The 19,577-nt window shown below is 44.2% G+C and overlaps 1 protein-coding gene across 1 annotated transcript in view; it reads right to left on the reverse strand.

The window, feature by feature from the left end:
* The window catches only part of LOC126188420 (wnt inhibitory factor 1-like), a 100,178-nt gene that overhangs the window by 76,191 nt on the left and 4,410 nt on the right, over window positions 1-19,577 (reverse strand). The gene's annotated exons all lie outside the window — the stretch shown is intronic.

Here is a 19,577-nt window from a genome sequence, read left to right on the forward strand (position 1 = left end):
AGAAATTGTTCAGGTAGTTAAGGGAAATGAAAATTTAATAGTGATGGGTGACTGGAGTTCAATAGTAGGAAAAAAGAAGAGATGGAAAAGTAGCAGATGAATATGGACTAGGGGAAAGGAATGAAAGAGAAAGCCGTCTGGTAGACCTTTCCCCCTCAAAAAGGCGTAATTTAATTATAGATGACATCTGGTCTAAGAATCATGAAAGAAGGTTGTAAACGTGGAAGAGACTGGGGACACCAGAAGGTTTCAGACTGTCTATGTAATCGTAAGATAGAGATTTAAGGTCCAGATTTTAAATTTTAAGATGTTTCCAAGGGCAGATGTGCACTCCGACAACAATTCATTGGTTATGAACTGTAGAGTAAAACTGAAAAAAAATGCAAAAATGTAGGAAAATTATCAGGTGGAACCTGATACGTTGAAAGAACCAGATGTTGTTGGGAACGCAACGTTTGACAAGAACAGAGAAAGGGAATACAGCAGGAGACGGATGGGTAGGTTTCAGAGATGATATAGTGAAAGTAGCAGAGGTTTGAAATAGGTAAAAAGACAAGGGTAAGTAGAAATCCTTGGATAACGCAGGAGATATTGAATGTAACTGATGAAAGGAGAAGATATAAAAATGCAGTAAATTAAGCTGGAGACAGGGGATGCAAACGTCTAAACAACATGACTGACAGGAAATGCAAAACGGCTAAGCCGGAATGGCTAGAGGACAAATGTAAGGATGTAGAGGCATACATCAATAGGGGAAAGGCAGATGTCGCCTACAGGAAAATTAAAGAGCTCTTTGTTGAAAAGAGAAGCAACTCTATGAACATTAATAGCTCAGATGGAAAACCAATTCTAAACAAAGAAGGGAAAGCTAAAAGGTAGAAGGAGTATACAGAGGGTCTTTACAATTAAGATGAATTTAAAGGCAATGTTATAGAAACAGAAGACAATGAAGATGAGGATGAGGTGGGAGACATGGTATCGCAAGAACAATTTGTCAGGGCACTGAAAGACTTAAATAGAGTAGACGATATTCCGTCAGAACTACTGACAGCCTAGGGAGAGCCACCAATGCAGAACTCTTCCATGTGGTGTGCAAGATGTATGGGACAGGCGAAAGTAAAACTGATGCTGAGAGGTGTGAATATTGCCGGACTCTCAGTTTAATCAGTCATGGTTGTAAAATACTAACATGAATTATTTACAAAAGAATGTAAGAACTGGTAGAATCCGCCTCGGGGAAGATCAGTTTGGATTACGGAGACACATAGGAACACGCGAGGCAATATTGACACTACGACTTCTCTTAGAAGATTGGTTAAGGAGAGGAAACTTACGTTTACAATGTTTGTACACATAGCGATAGGTTTTGATAGTACTGACTGCAATATTCTTTCTTAAATTCTGAAGGTAGCATGAGTAAAATACAGTAAGCGAAAGGCTATTTACAACTTATTCAGAAACCAGACGGCAGTTGTACGAATCGAGGGGCATGAAATGGAAGAAGGGGTTGACAAGGGAGTGCTATTCAGTCTGTACATTGAGCAGGTCGGGAGGGAAATCAAAGAAAACTTAGGAGTAGGAATTGAAGCACATGGAGAAGAAATAAAAACCTTGAGGTTTGCCGATGACATTGTAATTCCATCAGAGACAGCAAAGGGCTTGGAAAAACAGCTGAACGGAATGGACAGTGTCTCGAAAGGAGGATATAAGATTAACTTCAACAAAAGCAAAAGAAGGATGACGGAATGCAGTCTAAGTAAATCAGATGATACTGAGGGAATTAGATTCCGAAACGAGACACTTAAAGTAGTATATGAAGATGGTATCTGTTCTTTCGGAAGTGTCTGAAAGAACAGATACCATCTTCATATAGTTACGGCTAACCGGCCATTGACCTTCTTCTGTGCGGATGCACATGTATTGCCCGAACTCTTACGGGACTCTGTAAGATTGTCTGCCGCGTGTAATGAGTGTAATGGGCAGGGGCACTACGAATGTTATGTGTGGACATTAAGTTGGCAATATGGGTCTCACGGGGAACGAGCAAGGGATAAGTCCCTGCAGTCACACTATCCTCTGTGCCCTCGGTGGCTCAGACTGATAGAGCGTCTGCCATGTAAGCAGGAGATCCCGGGTTTGAGTCCTGGTGGGAGCACACATTTTCAACTGGCCTAGTTGATGTATATCAACGCCTGTCGGCAGCGTTGGGTCTTGATTTAATTATCATTTCACTTAAAGTAGTAGACAAGTTTTGCTGTGTGGGTAGCAAAATAACACATGATGGTTGAAATAGAGAGGATATAAAATATAGACCGCCAATGGCAAGAAATGTGTTTCTGAAGAAGAGAAATTTGTTAAAATAGAGTATAGAGGGTTGGAACTTTAATAGTGGCAACTATTTATTTACAGGTCGTAAAAAATAGATACGTGTTTCAAAGTTTTACTGACCTTCAAAGTAGTCACCAGCATCGTGTATAACCTGTTGCCAGCGATGTGGAAGTCATAGGATACTCTTAGCAGTGCAATTTGTATTGAAAGTTCGAGCGGCGCGGTCTATTGCCCGACGAACTTGTAGCAGTTTTGAAGCTAATGCCGTGAAGTGTTTCCTTCAGTTTGGATATCGAGTTGAACTCACAAGGGCTTAAGTCATGGTGTGCAGTAGGTGGTATAGCACGTGGCAGCCCCATTAGTCAAACAAGTCAGTAACGGCTTGTACCGTGCGTGCTTGAGCATTGTCCTTCAAAATGATGGTCAGGTCCTGTAGAAAGTGTCATCACTTCTGTCTGGTCGTAGGCTGTGTTCCAAAACTGTACAGCATAGAGACAGAAGTGATGACACTTCCTGCAGGACCTGACCATCATTTTGCAGGAGAATGCTCAAACACTTACAGTGCAAGCTGTTACTGATGGGTTTGACTGATGGGGCTGCTAAGTGCTATACAACCTAGTGCACTTCCCTGACCTAGGAAATCGTGAGTTCAACTCGATTTCTAAACTGAAGGAAATCTCGGCATTCGCTTCAGAACTACTACAAATATCCTACGACTTCCACATCGCTGGCAACGGGTTATACAAAGTGCTGGTGATTACTTTGAAGGTCAGTAAAACTTTGAAACCCGTGTCAATTTTGTACGAGCTGTAAATAAATAGTTACCACTGTTAAAGTCCCAACTATCGTAGATTTAAGTATCAGGAAATCTTTTCTGAAAGTATTTGTGTGGAGTGTAGCCATGTATGAAAGTGAAACATGAAGGATACACAGTTTAGACAAGAAGAGTATAGAAACTTTTGAAATGGGGTGCTTCATAAGAATGCTGATTAGATGGGTAGGTGGCGTAACTAATGAGGAGGTATTGAATAGAAATGGGGAGAGAGAAATTTGTGGCACAAGTTGACTAGAAGAAGGGATCAGTTGATAGGACACATTGTGAGACATCAAGGGATCACCAGTTTAGCACTGGAGGGAAGGTTTGGGGTGGGGGGCTAAGAATTGTAGTAGGGGACCAAGAGCTGAACACATTCAGCAGATTGCAGTAGTTATTCGGAGACGAAGAGTTTTGAACTGGACAGAGTAGCAAGGGGAGCTGAATCAAACCAGTCTTAGGAATGAAGACTACAAAAATAACATTTCCTTCCGTATCGAAATTGGTAGGATTAGGAGGGTTAATAATGTAATCAATAAGGAACAGTAACAAGGTGGAAAATAAATTTTTCCAACGACTTAGGTTGGTAAGTAATTAAAATATTAAACCTGTTTGTCGTATGTTTGCTCTTTTAGTCACGCAGTTATATATCACACTTTACTACGGACAACTACATGGATAGTACGTGTCATATAAACATTTGAAGAAGATAATCCACGGCACCTAGAACATCCAATGAATGCGATATTCGTGCAACTACACCGTTAATTTGGAAGACTGGGCGGGAAACGGACTTGGTCTAATTTTAATGCACACGACGCACAAGATAATACAGTCTGAAAAATCAGTGCCGTAAGTTGATCATGAATTATCCGACGAATTCTTTGTTGCAACTGCGCGTTTCTTCAATGCCCACTGACTTTCCAGAAGCACATCGAAATTCTGAAATCACCGAATGAAGATCCCGAACGCTTCGCTGTGAACATGTATCGCTTTTTCGGCTGGCCGATGGTCTCTCCGAATTCCCGACAGTATTATACGGAACTGTTTTCACACAAAGACGATTACAGTTTTAATTCTTCACTAACAATGAACCAAGTAGTTTCGGATATTGGTTTCCTACCTTGTTATTATTCCTTGCTGATTACCTAATTAACCCTACTACAGCTACCAAATTCGATATGAGAATATACAAAGCAAGTAATGCAGAGCACATTTCAAAATCGAACATACTTTCTGTGCTTCATAGGCAGATGACTTGGTCGCTACGCCAGCGATGCTATCGTTGAAGTGCATTTAGCTTATGGGCACATAAGTGGCAGTCGTAACAGTTTCTTTCCTCCGTTTCTAAGGAAATACGTGTTTACGCCCGTACATGATGATGAAAATGCTAAATTTTCAATTATATGTTGATGATGTCACTTTTCAGTAGATTACGCGTCATGAACTTTGCTGCTGGTTTCCTCAAAATAGCAGGGGTGTTGAGCCAAAATATCCTAAAACCTTTCCTTTAGGTTGTACGCGTGCGACCTGCCAAACATGAGACGAATCGTGAAATTTTAGTTTCAACTGGCGTATGCAATGCAGTCGGGTAATGTCGTCAGCTGCCAATATTTTGACAGGTACACATCCTGCCTTTTACAAGGCAAAATTGCAGCAAGTAAGCGCTCTGCAAGCGAATTTAAAACCTCGTTTTTTTTAGAGAAACTCCCTAAAGATAACACACATGCACATACACACACACACACACACACACACACACACACACACACACACACAGACAGACACACACATTGTAAACACAACCGCCATCACAAACAAAGAAGACCGACGTCAGCAGTTATCGATTGTGAAAATAATAATCAACGGATGAGGTAGCGTAAACTGTGTCACTCTGTTTTTTGGCAAGTGAGAGAGCAGGATTCCATACAGAATTTAAACAGAAACTACCCTCTTCACTAGGCTAAAAAATTTCTCCTTTTCTTTTCATGGTCGCAATCTGACTGGAAACTCTTTCTGTAACTGCCTGGCACTTAGCGAAGTCCGAAAGTTTCCGTGGCTTGCAGTCTATATTGTGTCTGGACGTTCTTTGAAAAATCTCCCGGAGAAAGCTTTTGACGAGGGAGATTTATCCGTGCTAGGGAAAGGTATAAATTTCGCACCGACTACCAAACCTTTGTCAGTGGTTGATATTATTAGCTCTGCTGAACAGGCTATGTCTACACAATGTTGCAGAAGATTCTAGGAAGGAGGAATCGACCTGTGTTGACTTGGGAACGTCCATCCAAGGATTATATAACAGCGGCTAAGGGGACTGCTTCACGTTCACTTAGAGTTGATTCAGATGCTGTTATTTTGCCTTCGGAGAAGTGCAATGCTACCTTTTTTTGGACAAGCAAGATTACGTTCAAAAGATGCAATGTTTACAGTCTGATTCAGCTTAAAGCAGGATCGAAGCTCTCCCCACAAGAAAGTGATGAGAAGAAGACTAACAGCCTCCTGAAGAAATATTCCTTACTGAAGTAGGCTATTTAGATTCTCAATTCTTATTGTGCTGTTCGCCCTAAGTTTTATGGCCTCCCTAAGGTCCACAAGTGAAGGGTTCCTTTTCGTCCGATTGTAGTATGTGTGCTCCGACAAATCGTGTAGCAAAACACCTTGCTACTCTGTTGAGCCCTATAATAGGTGAGTGTGAGCACCGTATTACGATCTCGGTGGATTCTTTACATCGATGAGAGGGAGTCCGCTTGAATGACTCTGACATTGTGGTAAGTTTTTAACTGGCATATCTCTTCAGTTGCTCTCCTTTGTATGATTCATTATGGTTGATTCAGGCTAAGTTCGGCGCTAAATTAACGAACCTATTTCGACATGTGTTGACTTCCACTTAGTCTGTATCCAGTTAACCAGTACTACAAGCAGGCAGATGGAGTTGCTATGGGAAGCCCGTTGTCACCTATTACTGCCAAGATTTTTATGGTAGATTTCCAGGCACGTGCCGTGGAGTCAGAGGCTTTGAAACCTGCGTGATTTTTCAAATATGTAGACTATACTTTTTTATTTGGCCTCATGGCAGTGAAAATTTGAACCTTTAATGGAGTTGGAAAAGGATGGCTCTCTTCCCTTCCTCTGTGTGTTGTTCAGGAGGAAGATGAATGGTACTTTGAGACATGCCGCTTATAAGAAGCCAGTCCCTGACTTGCATCAGCAGGCTGATAGTTGTCACCATACAGCTGAACGTGAAGAGATACTTTGTGGTGTCACCGCCAGACACCACACTTTATAGGTGGTAGCCTTTAAATCGGCCACGGTCCGTTAGTATACGTCGGACCCGCGTGTCGCCACTATCAGTGATAGCAGACCGAGCGCCGCCACACGGCAGGTCTAGAGAGACTTCCTAGCACTCGCCCAGTTGTATAACCGACTTTGCTAGCAATGGTTCACTGACAAAATACGCTCTCATTTGCCGAGACGATAGTTAGCATAGCCTTCAGCTACGTCAATTGCTACGACCTAGCAAGGCGCCACTACCAGTTACTATTGATACCGAATCATGTACAGTCAAGAGGGACGCTCATCATTAATGGATTAAAGTTAAGGATTCCACGAGGTACGCCCGTTTTTCTAAAGTCTAAATTCCTTGTCCTGTTCCAGACCTCACGCCAGCCTGCGTGAGCTAAAACGCGTGCCTTTCGGCCTCCTCTAGTACCCGGTGTTGGCTCTGCTGCCAACCAACAACATACTTCGTACACAGGTTCCATGTCATCTCGTATTCTAGGGTTTGTCAGGTTAATAAGCCTATCTCGAAGCCATCCTTCGTAAGTATAGTTATAGTGAAAGCCAGTTAAACGTGCGTGGTGCTATCGACCAACTATGAAACGTGCGAGTAGCAATAACACCGTGGTGGCAATAATATCTGCGGTTTTTTTTAACTTACGTAGGGAGCATTTCAACCAGGGCTGGTCACATTTTGCGAGAATATGATGTGAAGTCTCGTTTTAGATTGCAGTTTAATATCAGAGTCCTTTTACGTTCCGTGAAGGATGATCTTGGTTTGTGTAAGGCAAGTGTCTACTACATTCCTTGCAGTTGGGGCATGTCATATGTTGGTCAGACTATCAGGTCTATGGAGAGCCGGTGTGCTGAGCATAAGCGGCATACACGCTTATAACAGCCGAACAAATCCACCACTACAAAACATTGTCTTGGTGCCGATCCTTGTATGGAGTGTAACATCACGGAGATGGTGGCATGCAGTTCCAGCTATTGAGACTGCATTATTAAGGAAACTGTTGAAGATAAATTAGCATGTAACCTTATGAATAGAAATAGTGGATTTTGTTTAAGTTCTACATGGAATCCTGCTATCTCACATATCAAAAAACGGACTGAATATATACTACCTCACTCGTTGACTATTAATTTCACTACCGATAAATTATTTGATTTGTGAAGACATTAGTATTTACAATATATATATATATATATATATATATATATATATATATATATATATATGGCTATTACAAATGATTGAAGCGATTTCATAAATTCGCTGTAGCTCCATTCATTGACATATGGTCACGACACACTACAGATACGTAGAAAAACTCATTAAGTTTTGTTCGGCTGAAGCCGCACTTCAGGTTTTTGCCATCAGAGCGCTCGAGAGCGCAGTGAGACAAAATGGGGACAGGAGCCGAGAAAGCGTATGTCGTGCTTGAAATGCACTCACATCAGTCAGTCATAATGCAACGACACTTCAGGACGAAGTACAACAAAGATCCACCAACTGCTAACTCCATTCGGCGATGGTATGCGCAGTTTAAAGCTTCTGGATGCCTCTGTAAGGGGAAATCAACGGGTCGGCCTGGAGTGAGCGAAGAAACGGTTGAACGCGTGCGGGCATGTTTCACGCGTAGCCCGCGGAAAATTGGCTCATGCCACAACTGGAGACCGACAGCGCCGACTTCATCTTTCAACAGGACGGTGCTCCACCGCACTTCCATCATGATGTTCGGCATTTCTTAAACAGGAGATTGGAAAACCGATGATCGGTCGTGGTGGAGATCATGATCAGCAATTCATGTCATGACCTCCACGCTCTCCCGACTCAACCCCATGCGATTTCTTTCTGTGGGGTTATCTGAAAGATTCAGTGTTTAAACCTTCTCTACCAAGAAACGTGCCAGAACTGCGAGCTCGCATCAACGATGCTTTCGAACTCATTGATGGGGACATGCTGCACCGAGTGTGGGAGGAACTTGATTATCGACTTGATGTCTACCGAATCACTAAGGGGGCACATATCGAACATTTGTGAATGCCTAAAAAAACTATTTGAGTTTTTGTATGTGTGTGCAAAGCATTTTGAAAATATCTCAAACAATAAAGTTATTGTAGAGCTGTGAAATCGCTTCAATCATTTGTAATAACCCTGTATATATATATATATATATATATATATATATATATATATATATATATATATATATATATATGTGTGTGTGTGTGTGTGTGTGTGTGTGTGTGTATTATCTTTACGGAGTTTCTCGAACAATCGAGGTTTTAAATTCGCTTGCACAGCGCTTACTTGCTTCAGTTTTGCCGCGAAATATCGGTGGTTGTCGACAACGTCACCCTGCTACATTCCCGTAAGTTATACGAACATGAGATGAATCGATTGGCTATGTCTGTTGTAAGAAGTATCAGATCAGATCATCACCTAAACTCAGTAAAGGGAAGGGAAAGGAAGGGAAGGGAAGGGAAGACAGATTTTTTGGAAGGGCTCTGGGTAATGCAATGGAAATGTGCCGGAAATCGCGTATAAGACGCTAGTTGTGCTAGGTTGATAACCGATACAGAAGTGTAACAGAAATGCTGGAAGGACGTAAACTGGAATCACTGGATGAAAGACGACATAGTTTTTGCCAAATACTCTTTAGTAAACCTAGAGGAATTATATTCGAAGAAGCGACAGTTACACTGCCATCACCATATGTCCCACGCAGGAATAACTAGAATACGATGCGAGAGATTGGGGTGCATATAGAGACTCAGAGACACGCATTTTCCCCATCTAAAGTTTTCGAATGGCAGAAAAAAGTCGATGACATTGGAAAAATGTATCCTCCACCATGCACTGTACTGTAGTTTGCGTAGTGTATATGCAGATCTCTCGAATTCTGATGAACTACCGTTGGCAGACTACCCTTAATAGACTCAATTTTTGTTTTGTTTTTTTGATTTTATAATCTTCACGAATAGTAATATACAAGTTGACATTTCAGCCAGGAATATTGTCCGCCTTAATAACAGAGCCTTAAAGAGAAAGAACACGTAACTTTCGCGGAAGATGAATCTACAACAGTAAAAGAAAGGAAGACGACACTACGTCTCAAAACCCCGTGAAGACAATTTCGTTTAAGAGATTCTGTTTTGAAGGAAAACTCACTTCCCAGCAGGGCGATTCGCAATATTTAGTGGGGCGGCAGAGAGAGAGAGAGAGAGAGAGAGAGAGAGAAAGGGGGGGGGGGAAGAAGGGACGCCTGTTTGCACCGAGTGAAGCGTCCCCGGTTCGCGGAGAGCGGCATTCCCGAAGGCGGAAGTAATCGTCGGCTGCGTCTCGCCGTCGGAAGCTGTGCAGAGTGGAAGCGGTAAAAGGCAGAGGGTGGGGAGTGCTTGGGGGAGGGAGGGGAGACGCCCCCGCACAGGCCGGCCCAGCTCGACGCCCCGGCCGCCCACGCAAATTGAGTTGGCAGCCGGCTGCAGACAGCCCCGCGCCACGGGCGGCTGATTTCATTTCCAGCGGCGGCGGCGAGGTGAGGCGGCACTCTTGTCTTTGCTGGGCGACGCGATGGCCTTCCGCCACACAGGTTAAAGGATTGCTACAGGCAACAGAGGTACGGCCTAGGCTAGCCCATGGAAGTTGACAGATATTGGTGTGGGCCGTTCCCGGACAGAGTTACGTTATCGAAAACTAGTGTGGAAGATATCCATGTTGTGGTGTCACCGCCAGACACCACACTTGCTAGGTGATAGCCTCTAAATCGGCCGCGGTCCGTTAGTATACGTCGGACCCGCGTGTCGCCAGTATCAGTGATTGCAGACCGAGCGCCGCCACACGGCAGGTCTAGTCTAGAGAGACTCCCTAGCACTCACCCTAGTTGTACAGCCGACTTCGCTAGGGATGGTTCACTGTCTACATACGCTCTCATTTGCAGAGACGACAGTTTAGCATAGCCTTCTGCTACGTCATTTGCTGCGACCTAGCAAGGCGCCACATTCAGTTACTATAGTTACTATCTTCAAGAATGTATTCTGAACAGATAATCTTGTGAATCATGTACCATCAAGAGCGACGTTCATTATTAATGGATTAAAGGTAAGTATAAAACTACTTACATCCGCTTTCTGAATTCTCATTCCTTGTCTTGTTGCAGACCTCACGTCAGTATAGTTCCTCCCTCCTCACGCCAGCTTGCGTGAGCTAAAACGCGTGTATTTCGGCCTCCACTCGTAACACGGTGTTGGCTCTTCTGCTAACACAAAACATGTTGTGGGTCTATACCAGGGGTTTCCAAACTTTTTAGTCCGCGGGCCACGTTGACTCATCCACGAAGTCACAAGGGCCAAGATCTACCTAGTGGGATTAAAGCTAGCACTCCATGATCACTGTAATGTAAGGCTAAAGGAAAGATGAAATCGCAAAAATCTAAGGTTTTGGGAATAGCTAGCACTGAAACGAACTACGATTTTTATTTAATTACATAATTTTGATTGATGGACGTACCTGACCGAAATTCTGGCGTATTTTACTCTGGCGAATTTCACCGACAAAAAAGTATGTCACTGCACATTCTGTATGTATTTTACAACGTAATCAAAAGGTAGTGAAACCTCGCTTAAGATGCATCTTCCATAATGATTGGTTACTAAGGCTAGTCCCCGAAGTGGCGTCCATTTGAAAGACTTGCACCAGACTCGTGAGTAAAATAAAATGCAAAGAATTTTATTTTTTTAAATGTTTCCGCCAAACTAGTTGTCAACCGTTCTTTTTTTACACTATCGCACGAAGAATGGTCTCTCTGTTTATTGTCGATAGCCACAAGTTTAACAATGACCTTCCGCTTTGTAAAGATAGAACTCCGACAATGTCGCGGTGTATTGCTCGCGATAGGCCTCGAAACTCAATTGTTGTCAGTATAGGTACCACTTCAAATACTTGGCGGGCCGGATACCGGGGATGACCGGCTAGCTAACGGGGGCAGGTTTGCCGGCCCCCGTGGGCCGATTTCGGCCCGCGGGCCGTAGTTTGGGGACCCCTGGTCTATAGAACTATCGCCACCCTACGTATCTCGGCGTCACTCTCGACAGAACATTCACCTTCAAACAACATGTGAAAAAATTATCAGCAGAAATCAATACTAGAACTAACCTGAATCAGAAGATGACGAATAATTCTTGGGGTGCTGCTACCGAAACTTAAAGAATCAACAAACTAGTTGTCGTAGATTCAAACGGAGTATATGTGGAGTTCCGCGGGTCAGTAGCTGCCATAGTAATCTTGTCGGCATACTACTAAACCTGGCAATGCGAAATGCGACTATTAAAACAAATCCGCTCCAGTGGCTATCCTTACTGGATAACATCGCAAACCGGCAAATTAGATGACTAGCAGCTCTCAAATCACAGATCGGAAATATGTAATGCCAAAGTGGTTCAGATGGCTCTAAGCACTATGGGACTTAACATCTGAGGTCAGCCGGCCGGTGTGGCCGTGCGGTTAAAGGCGCTTCAGTCTGGAACCGCGTGACCGCTACAGTCGCAGGTTAGAATCCTGCCTCGGGCATGGATGTGTGTGATGTCCTTAGGTTGGTTAGGTTTAATTGGTTCTAAGTTCTAGGCGTCTGATGACCTCAGACGTTAAGTATGACCTCAGACGTTAAGTTGCATAGTGTTCAGAGCCATTTGAGCCATCTGAGGTCATCAGTCCCCCAGAGTTACAATTACTTAAACCTAACTAACCTAAGGACATCTTACACATCCATGCCCGAGGCAGGATTCGAACCTGCGACCGTAGTGGTCGCGCGGCTCCAGACTGTAGCACCCAGAACCGCTCGGCCACTCCGGCCGGCGGTGACGTTTCCATTTACAAGACCTACCTCCACGTGATTCACCTGTTCCCCTGGCCAGAAAGTTCTCCTGATCTCTCACCCGTAGAAAAATGTGGCCATGAGCTGCCGAGAAGCAGGCATGACGCCAGTCTCTAGAAACTACGATTAATGAACTCCGGCACAGAGCTGGAGCGGCATGCAGTGACCCCCCCCCCCCCCTCCCCCATATTGATCATGCAGACTATGTTCTACTCTAAGCACAGCCCGGTTACAGCCATCGTCGCTCACAGAAGTAACCTAATTCATCGTGTCAGGTGCAGCCTGAGACATGGACTTTACATGTGAAGTATTTACGGGTGGCAGTTGTTTGGGTGATATGTGTGTGGCTCCCTTAAAATTGCATAAGGCAAAGAAAACAAACGAAACAACGTTCCCAGAGCAAATTTCAGGAGCGGCGACATGCTGTTCGCGAATCTAATACTGTAGTTAAAAAATTGCAGCCAGCTGAAAATGGGCCTGTTAGAGTGAAAATAGTCATGACAAAAAGTGGACCATTTTTACAAATAATAAATGAACAGCACCTGTTTGCTTTTGTTCTACAATATTTTTACAAATATTTATGGCTCTTTGCGTCCTCCTTCGAAAATCCTTAATTTCTTGATTATATATTCTCAATTGTTGTTGTTCTGGTCTTCAGTCTAGGGACTGGTTTTATACAGCTCTCCATATTACTCTATCCTGTCCAAGCTTCTTCATCTCTGAGTAACTACTGCAACCTGCATCCTTCTGAATCTACTTAATGTATTCATCTCTTGGTCTACCTCTACTTTTTTTCCCACGATACTCTCCAATACTAAATTGGTGATCCCTTGATGCCTCAGAACGTGTCCTACAAACAGTCCCTTCTTTTAGTCAGGTTGTGCCACAGTTTCCTCTTACCCCCAATTCTATTCAGTACCTCCTCATTACTTACGTGATCTGTGTTACTACATTTCGAAACCTTCTATTCTCTTCTTGTCTAAACTATTTATCGTCCACGTTTTGCTTCCATATATGGCGACACTCCATACAAATACTGACAGAAAAGACTTCCTGACGCTTAAATCTATATTCGATGTTAACTAATTTCTCTTCTTCAGAAACGCTTTCCTTCTCATAGCCAGTCTACATTTTAAATCCTCTCTACTTCGACAATCATCAGTTACTTTGCTCCCCAAATAGCAAAACTCATCTACTACTCTGTCTCTTTTCCTTATCTAGTCCCCTCAGCATCACCTGACTTCACCCGACTACATTACATTATCTTCGTTTTACTTTTGTTGATGTTCATCTTATATCTCCTTTCAAGACACTATCCATTCCGTTCAACTGCTCTTCTAGGCCCTTTGCTGCCTGTGAAAGAATTACAATGTCATCGGCAAACCTCAAAGTTCTTGTTTCAGTTCCATGGATTTTAATTCCTGCTCCAGAGTTTTCTTTTGTTTCTTTTACTGCGTGCTCAGTATATAGATTGAATAACATCGGGGGTAGGCTCCAACCCTGTCTCACTACATTCTCAACCACTGCTTCCCTTTCATGCCCATCTGCTCTTATAACTGCCGTCTAGTTTCTGTATAAATTGTAAATAGCCATTAACTCCCCATATTTTACCCCTGCCACCTTCATAATTTAACGACAGCATTCCGGTCAATATTGTCAAAAGCTTTCTCCGAGTCTACTACTGCTAGAAACGTATCTTTGCCTTTCCTTAATGTACCTTCTAAGATAAGTCGTAGGGTCAGTATTGCCTCGCGTGTTCCAGCACTTCTACGGAATCAGAACTTATCTTCCCCAAGTTCGGCTTCTACCTGTTTTTCCATTCGTCTGTAAAGAATTCGCATTAGTATTTTGCAGCCAAGACTTATTAAACTAATACTTTGGTAATTTTCACACCTGCTGACACCTGCTTCCTTTCGGATAGGAATTATTATGTTCTTCTTGAAGTCCGAATGTATTTCGCTTGTCTCATACATCTTGCTCACCAAATAGTACAGTTTTGTCATTGGTGGCTCTCCCAAGGCTATCAGTAGCCCTAGTGAAATGTTTTCTATTCCCGGGGCCTTTTTTTGCTTTAGCTCTTTCACTGCTCGGCCAAATTCTTCACGTAGTATCATACCTCCCACTTCATCTTCATTACGCCATCTTCCATTTCAATAATATAGCACTCAAGAACATCGCTCTTGTATAGACGCTCTATATACACCTTCCATCTTCCTGCTGTCCCGTCTTTGCTTAGGACTGGTTTTTCATCTGAGCTCTTGACATTCATACAGGTGGTTTTCTTTTCTCCAAGGGCCGCTTTAGTAGTTCTGTAGGCAATATCTATTTTACCCCTAATGATATATGCCTCTATCCTCTCACATTTCCCCTCTAGCTATCCTTGCTTAGCCAATTTAGCACTTCCTGTCGATCTCACTTTCAAGACGTTTGTATTTCTGTTCGCCTGCTCCATTTACTACATTTTTATATTTTCTCTTTTCATCTATTATATTCAGTATCTCTTTTGTTACCCGGGGATTTCTACTACCCCTCGTCTTTTCACTTCCTTGATCCTCTGCGGCCTTCACTATTTCGTCTCTCAAAGTTACCTATTCTTCTTCTACTGTACTTCTTTCCTCTGGATTAGCCAATCGTTCCCTTATACGATCCCTGAAACTCTCTACAACCTCTGGTTCTTTCAGTTTATCCAGGTCCCGTCTCTATGAATTCTTACCTTTGTACAGTTCCTTCAGTTTAAATCCACAGTTCATAACCAATAAATTGTGGTCAGAGTCCACATTTGCCGCTGGAAATGTCTTAAATTTAAAACATGGTTCCTAAATCTATGTCTAACATTTGTATAATCTATCTGAAATCTTCCAGTGTCTCCAGGCTTCTTCCATGTATCAATCCTTCATTCATGATTATTAACCAAGTGTTAGCTACGATTAAGTTACACTCTGCGCAAAATTCCACCAGGCGGCTTCCTCTTTCATTCCTTACCCTCAGTCCATATTCACCTACTATTTTTCCTTCTCTTCCTTTCCGTACTATCGAATTCCAGTCCCCCATGACTATTAAATTCTCATCTCCCTTAACTATCTGAATAATGTCTTTAATCGCATCATACATTTCTTCAACCTGAGTCTCTGGACCTAGCACCATCTGACTTTAACCTATTCCTTAGGATCAAATCTGAAATAAAAGCAACACGATATCAGTCCGTTGATGCAGTAGAAGAAAAAGCGACAAGGAACTCAAAGAGCACCCGTTGCTCGTCCACTTGCAGCACCACTTTATTTACCTCCTCTTTTAAGGAGAGCTCGTATGTGTTAATTTCCATTAACCTAATTCTACCAGCAGAGTATTCTACCACCTCAGTTTGTCTTCTGGATACCATTCCTAATTTCTCTCGAAAAACCGGGCTCTGTTATGCTTCCTGTACCGTTGTTGCAACCCCTGTCTCAACTAGCCAAAAGTACGTGCACTTCGCAGTGCTTCTGTGCATCTCACGAATTATTTTGCTTCTTCTGACAAGCTTAATCTTGTTATCTGCAACAACTGTTTATCTACAAACCCCCTACGTCAGCTGATGATTTACAGGGCGAAAACTATTGAACTATATGAAAAAAGTCGTCATAACTACTGAACAGTTTGCGTTAGGACGTTCAAACTGCTATTTGGCCGCGGGGCATGATGGGAATTAGTATAGGCACAATTGTTTGGTTTTGCGATGAAGCCCACTTTCGTTTGGATGGGTTGGTCAATAAGCAAAATTGGTGCATTTGGGGGACTGACAATCCACATTTAGCGATCAATAAGTCGCTTGACCCTCAACAGGTGACTGTGTGGTGTGCAATGTCCAGTCACGGAATAATCGGTGCGATACTCCTTAATGGCACTGTTATTACGGAACTGTAAGGGAAGGTTTTCGAAGATGATTTCATCCACGTTATCCAAAGGGACGCTGATTTCGAAAACATACGGTTCATGAAAGACGAGCTCAACCCCATCGAAGCAGTGGAGTGTTCTGTGGCATGGAGGAGCACGATCTGGACCGCATTCCTCTAGGGTACCGAGACACCACTGCAATGGGCTGTGATTGGGCATCATATTCTCCGGATCTGAACACATGCGACTCCTTTTCGTGGGGCTATATTAAAGGCAAGGTGTACAGAAATAACCCGAAAACCATTGCTGAACAGCCATTCTGGAGGTCATTGACAGCATCGATGTTCCGACACTTGAGCGGGTCATGCAGAATTTCGCATTACGTCTACGCTACATCATCGCCAGTGATGACAGGCATATCGAACACGTCATAACCTCAAACCGAATATCTGTAGTGACATTTACATGTTGAATATAGTGTGTGCACGAAGTATTTTGTAACCAATTTCCTTTTTTTTTCAAATAGTTCAGTAACTGAGACTCTGTAAGATCCTCTGTAATTGCCAATATATCCTCAGACTCTCTGCCAGAGAAAGGAGAAAGAAGATTCATCACAGTCGAATCCACTCCTAGAGCTTGTGACTTCAACACCTCTGTCTCACTATTCAATCCAGCTACTTGATTAAACGAAACCACAGTATCCGCTCTCAACTGATCCACGAGATGCACTAATAAATGCAATGCTTCTGCACTAGTGATACCTAGTGGCCGGCCGCTGTGACCGAGCGGTTCTAGGCGCTTCAGTCCGGAACCGCGCTGCTGCTACGGTCGCAGTTTCGAATCCTGCCTCGGGCATGGATGTGTGTGATGTCCTTAGGTCAGTTAAATTTAAGCAGCTCTAAGTCTAGGGGACTGATGACCTCAGATGTTGAGTCCCTTAAAACTTAGAGTCATTTGAACCATTTTGATGCCTACTGTCAACTTGTCAAGTCTTCGAGGGAAGCACCTGAAATACGATTTCACTACATCCGAGGCTGAAGTATACCAATATGGATAGGTTTAAACGTTTATACAATAGGTGCAAATGGGGCCTGAAGGTCGCAGATTGAATTGCCGAACCTGCTTGTGAAAAATTCGTGGCTTCTCAAAATTCACGGCTGCCTGGCGATTACTTTGTTTAATATTTGACCAGCTGTTGTCCCGCGTACACAACATATCAACAGAGACTGCGGGCTCTGGCTCGAACGACATGCTGCCGGCCGATGTGGCTGAGCTGTTCTAGACGCTTCAGTCTTCTGGAACCGCGCTACCGCTTCTATCGCAGGTTCGAATCTTGCCTCGGGTATGAATGTGTGTGATGTCCTTGGGTTAGTTAGGTTTAAGTAGTTCTAAGTTCTAGGGGACTGATGACCTAAGATGTTAAGTCCCATAGTGCTCAGAGCCATTTGAACCATTTGAACGACATGCTGCAGGGGTGGCATACCCTCCGCAGTTGATTACTGTGATGTCGGTCCTCCTGACACAATTCTATATGGAACACTCTATAGGGGCATCTCTGTAGGGGGTGGTGCCTGTGTGGTGGGCCCATAGGTGGTGGGGAACCACTAGAAATGTTTCCGACAGTTTAAGAATATGCTTGATGATATCTTCAGTTCTTCGTGAGGCAGGCACGTCTCTCCTCGCCAGCGCTGGAAGGTGCAGCTGGCTTCGGATACTACGACGGCACCCAGCGTCGCTGAGTCAAGACTCCGGCACAGTAGCGAAGGAAAGGCCGCGGCCAGTTGCGGCAGTGGCCCTTCCTCGCGGAGCGACATGCCAGGCTACGGCCCCGCTGCACTTCACTCAGCGGCGGCGGGAGCGGGTGTGCGGGTCTCGTTCTGCGCCCCTCGGACACGTGGCAGATGGCGGCTGGCGTTATGACACTGGGTCCGTCCCTGGACCTCAGCGTCGCCGGCTGCAGGCACGGAGAGCACACCTGCGGGGCTGTGGCACCAAGTCCCGTGAAAGACCCAGTGCGGCGGAGGATGCAACCTGGTCTCGATCGAGAGGCTGCTACTGGCGTTGTGCCGTCGTTTCGGAGTCCAGCGGTGCTCCGGCGTCGTGGTGCAGCTACTCAGCGATGACGAAGTCACATAATCGAATAACGCCCTGTCCTCAAATTCTGCCTATTTGTACTCTGTGGCTTCTCTTTTGTTTCTCTAAAACCTGGTGCTTAGTCACATCGCCTATAACAAAGAGACTCGTTCGAGTGTGGTGACCAGCTGACTGCACTACTGGCCATTAAAATTGCTACATCACGAAGATAACGTGCTACAGACGCGAAATTTAACCGGCAAGAAGAAGCTTCTGTGACATGCAAATGATCAGCTTTTCATAGCAATCATACAAGGTTTGCGCCGGTGGCGACACCTACAACGTGCTGACATGAGGAAAGTTTCCAACCGATTTCTCATACACAAACAACAGTTGACCGGCGTTGCCTGGTGAAACGTTGTTGTGATGCTTTGTGTAAGGAGGAGAAATGCGTACCATCACGTTTCCGACTTTGATAAAGGTCGGATTGTAGCCTATCGCCATTGCGGTTCATCGTATCGCGACATTGCTGCTCGCGTTCGTCGAGATCAATGACTGATAACATACTATGGAATCGGTGGGTTCAGGAGGGTAATACGGAACGCCCTCCTGGATCCCAACGGGCCCGTATCACTAGCAGTCGAGATGACAGGCATCTTATCCGCATGGCTGTAACGGATCGTGCAGCCACATCTCGATCCCTGAGTCAACAGATGGGGACGTTTGCAAGACAACAACCATCTGCACGAACAGTTCGACGACGTTTGCACCAGCATGGACTATCAGCTCGGAGACCATGGATGCTGTTACCCTTGATGCAGTATCACAGACAGGAGCGCCTGCGATGGTGTACTCAACGACGAACCTGAGTGCACGAATGGCAAAACGTCGTTTTTTCGGATGAATCCAGGTTCTGTTTACAGAATTATGATGTTCGCATCCGTGTTTGGCGACATCGCTGTGAACGCACATTAGAAGCGCGTATTGGTCATCGCCATACTGGCGTATCACCCGGCGTGATGGTATGGGTTTCCATTGGTTACACTTCTGGATCACCTGTTGTTCGCAGTGTTCGAAAAGTGGACGTTAGATTTCAGATGTGTTATGACCCGTGGCTCTACCCTTCATTCGATCCCTGCGAAACCCTAATTTCAGCAGGATAATGCACTTCCGCATGTTGCAGGTCCTGTAGGGGCCTTTCTGGATAGAGAAAATGTTCGACTGTTGCCCTGGCCAGCACATTCTCCAGATCTCCCACCAATTGAAAACGTCTGGTCAATGGTGGCCGAGCAACTGGCTCGTCACAATACGCCAGTCACTACTGTTGATGAACTGTG

This window comes from Schistocerca cancellata, chromosome 5, assembly GCF_023864275.1.
Source record: "Schistocerca cancellata isolate TAMUIC-IGC-003103 chromosome 5, iqSchCanc2.1, whole genome shotgun sequence".
NCBI classification, from domain to species: Eukaryota; Metazoa; Arthropoda; class Insecta; order Orthoptera; family Acrididae; genus Schistocerca; species Schistocerca cancellata.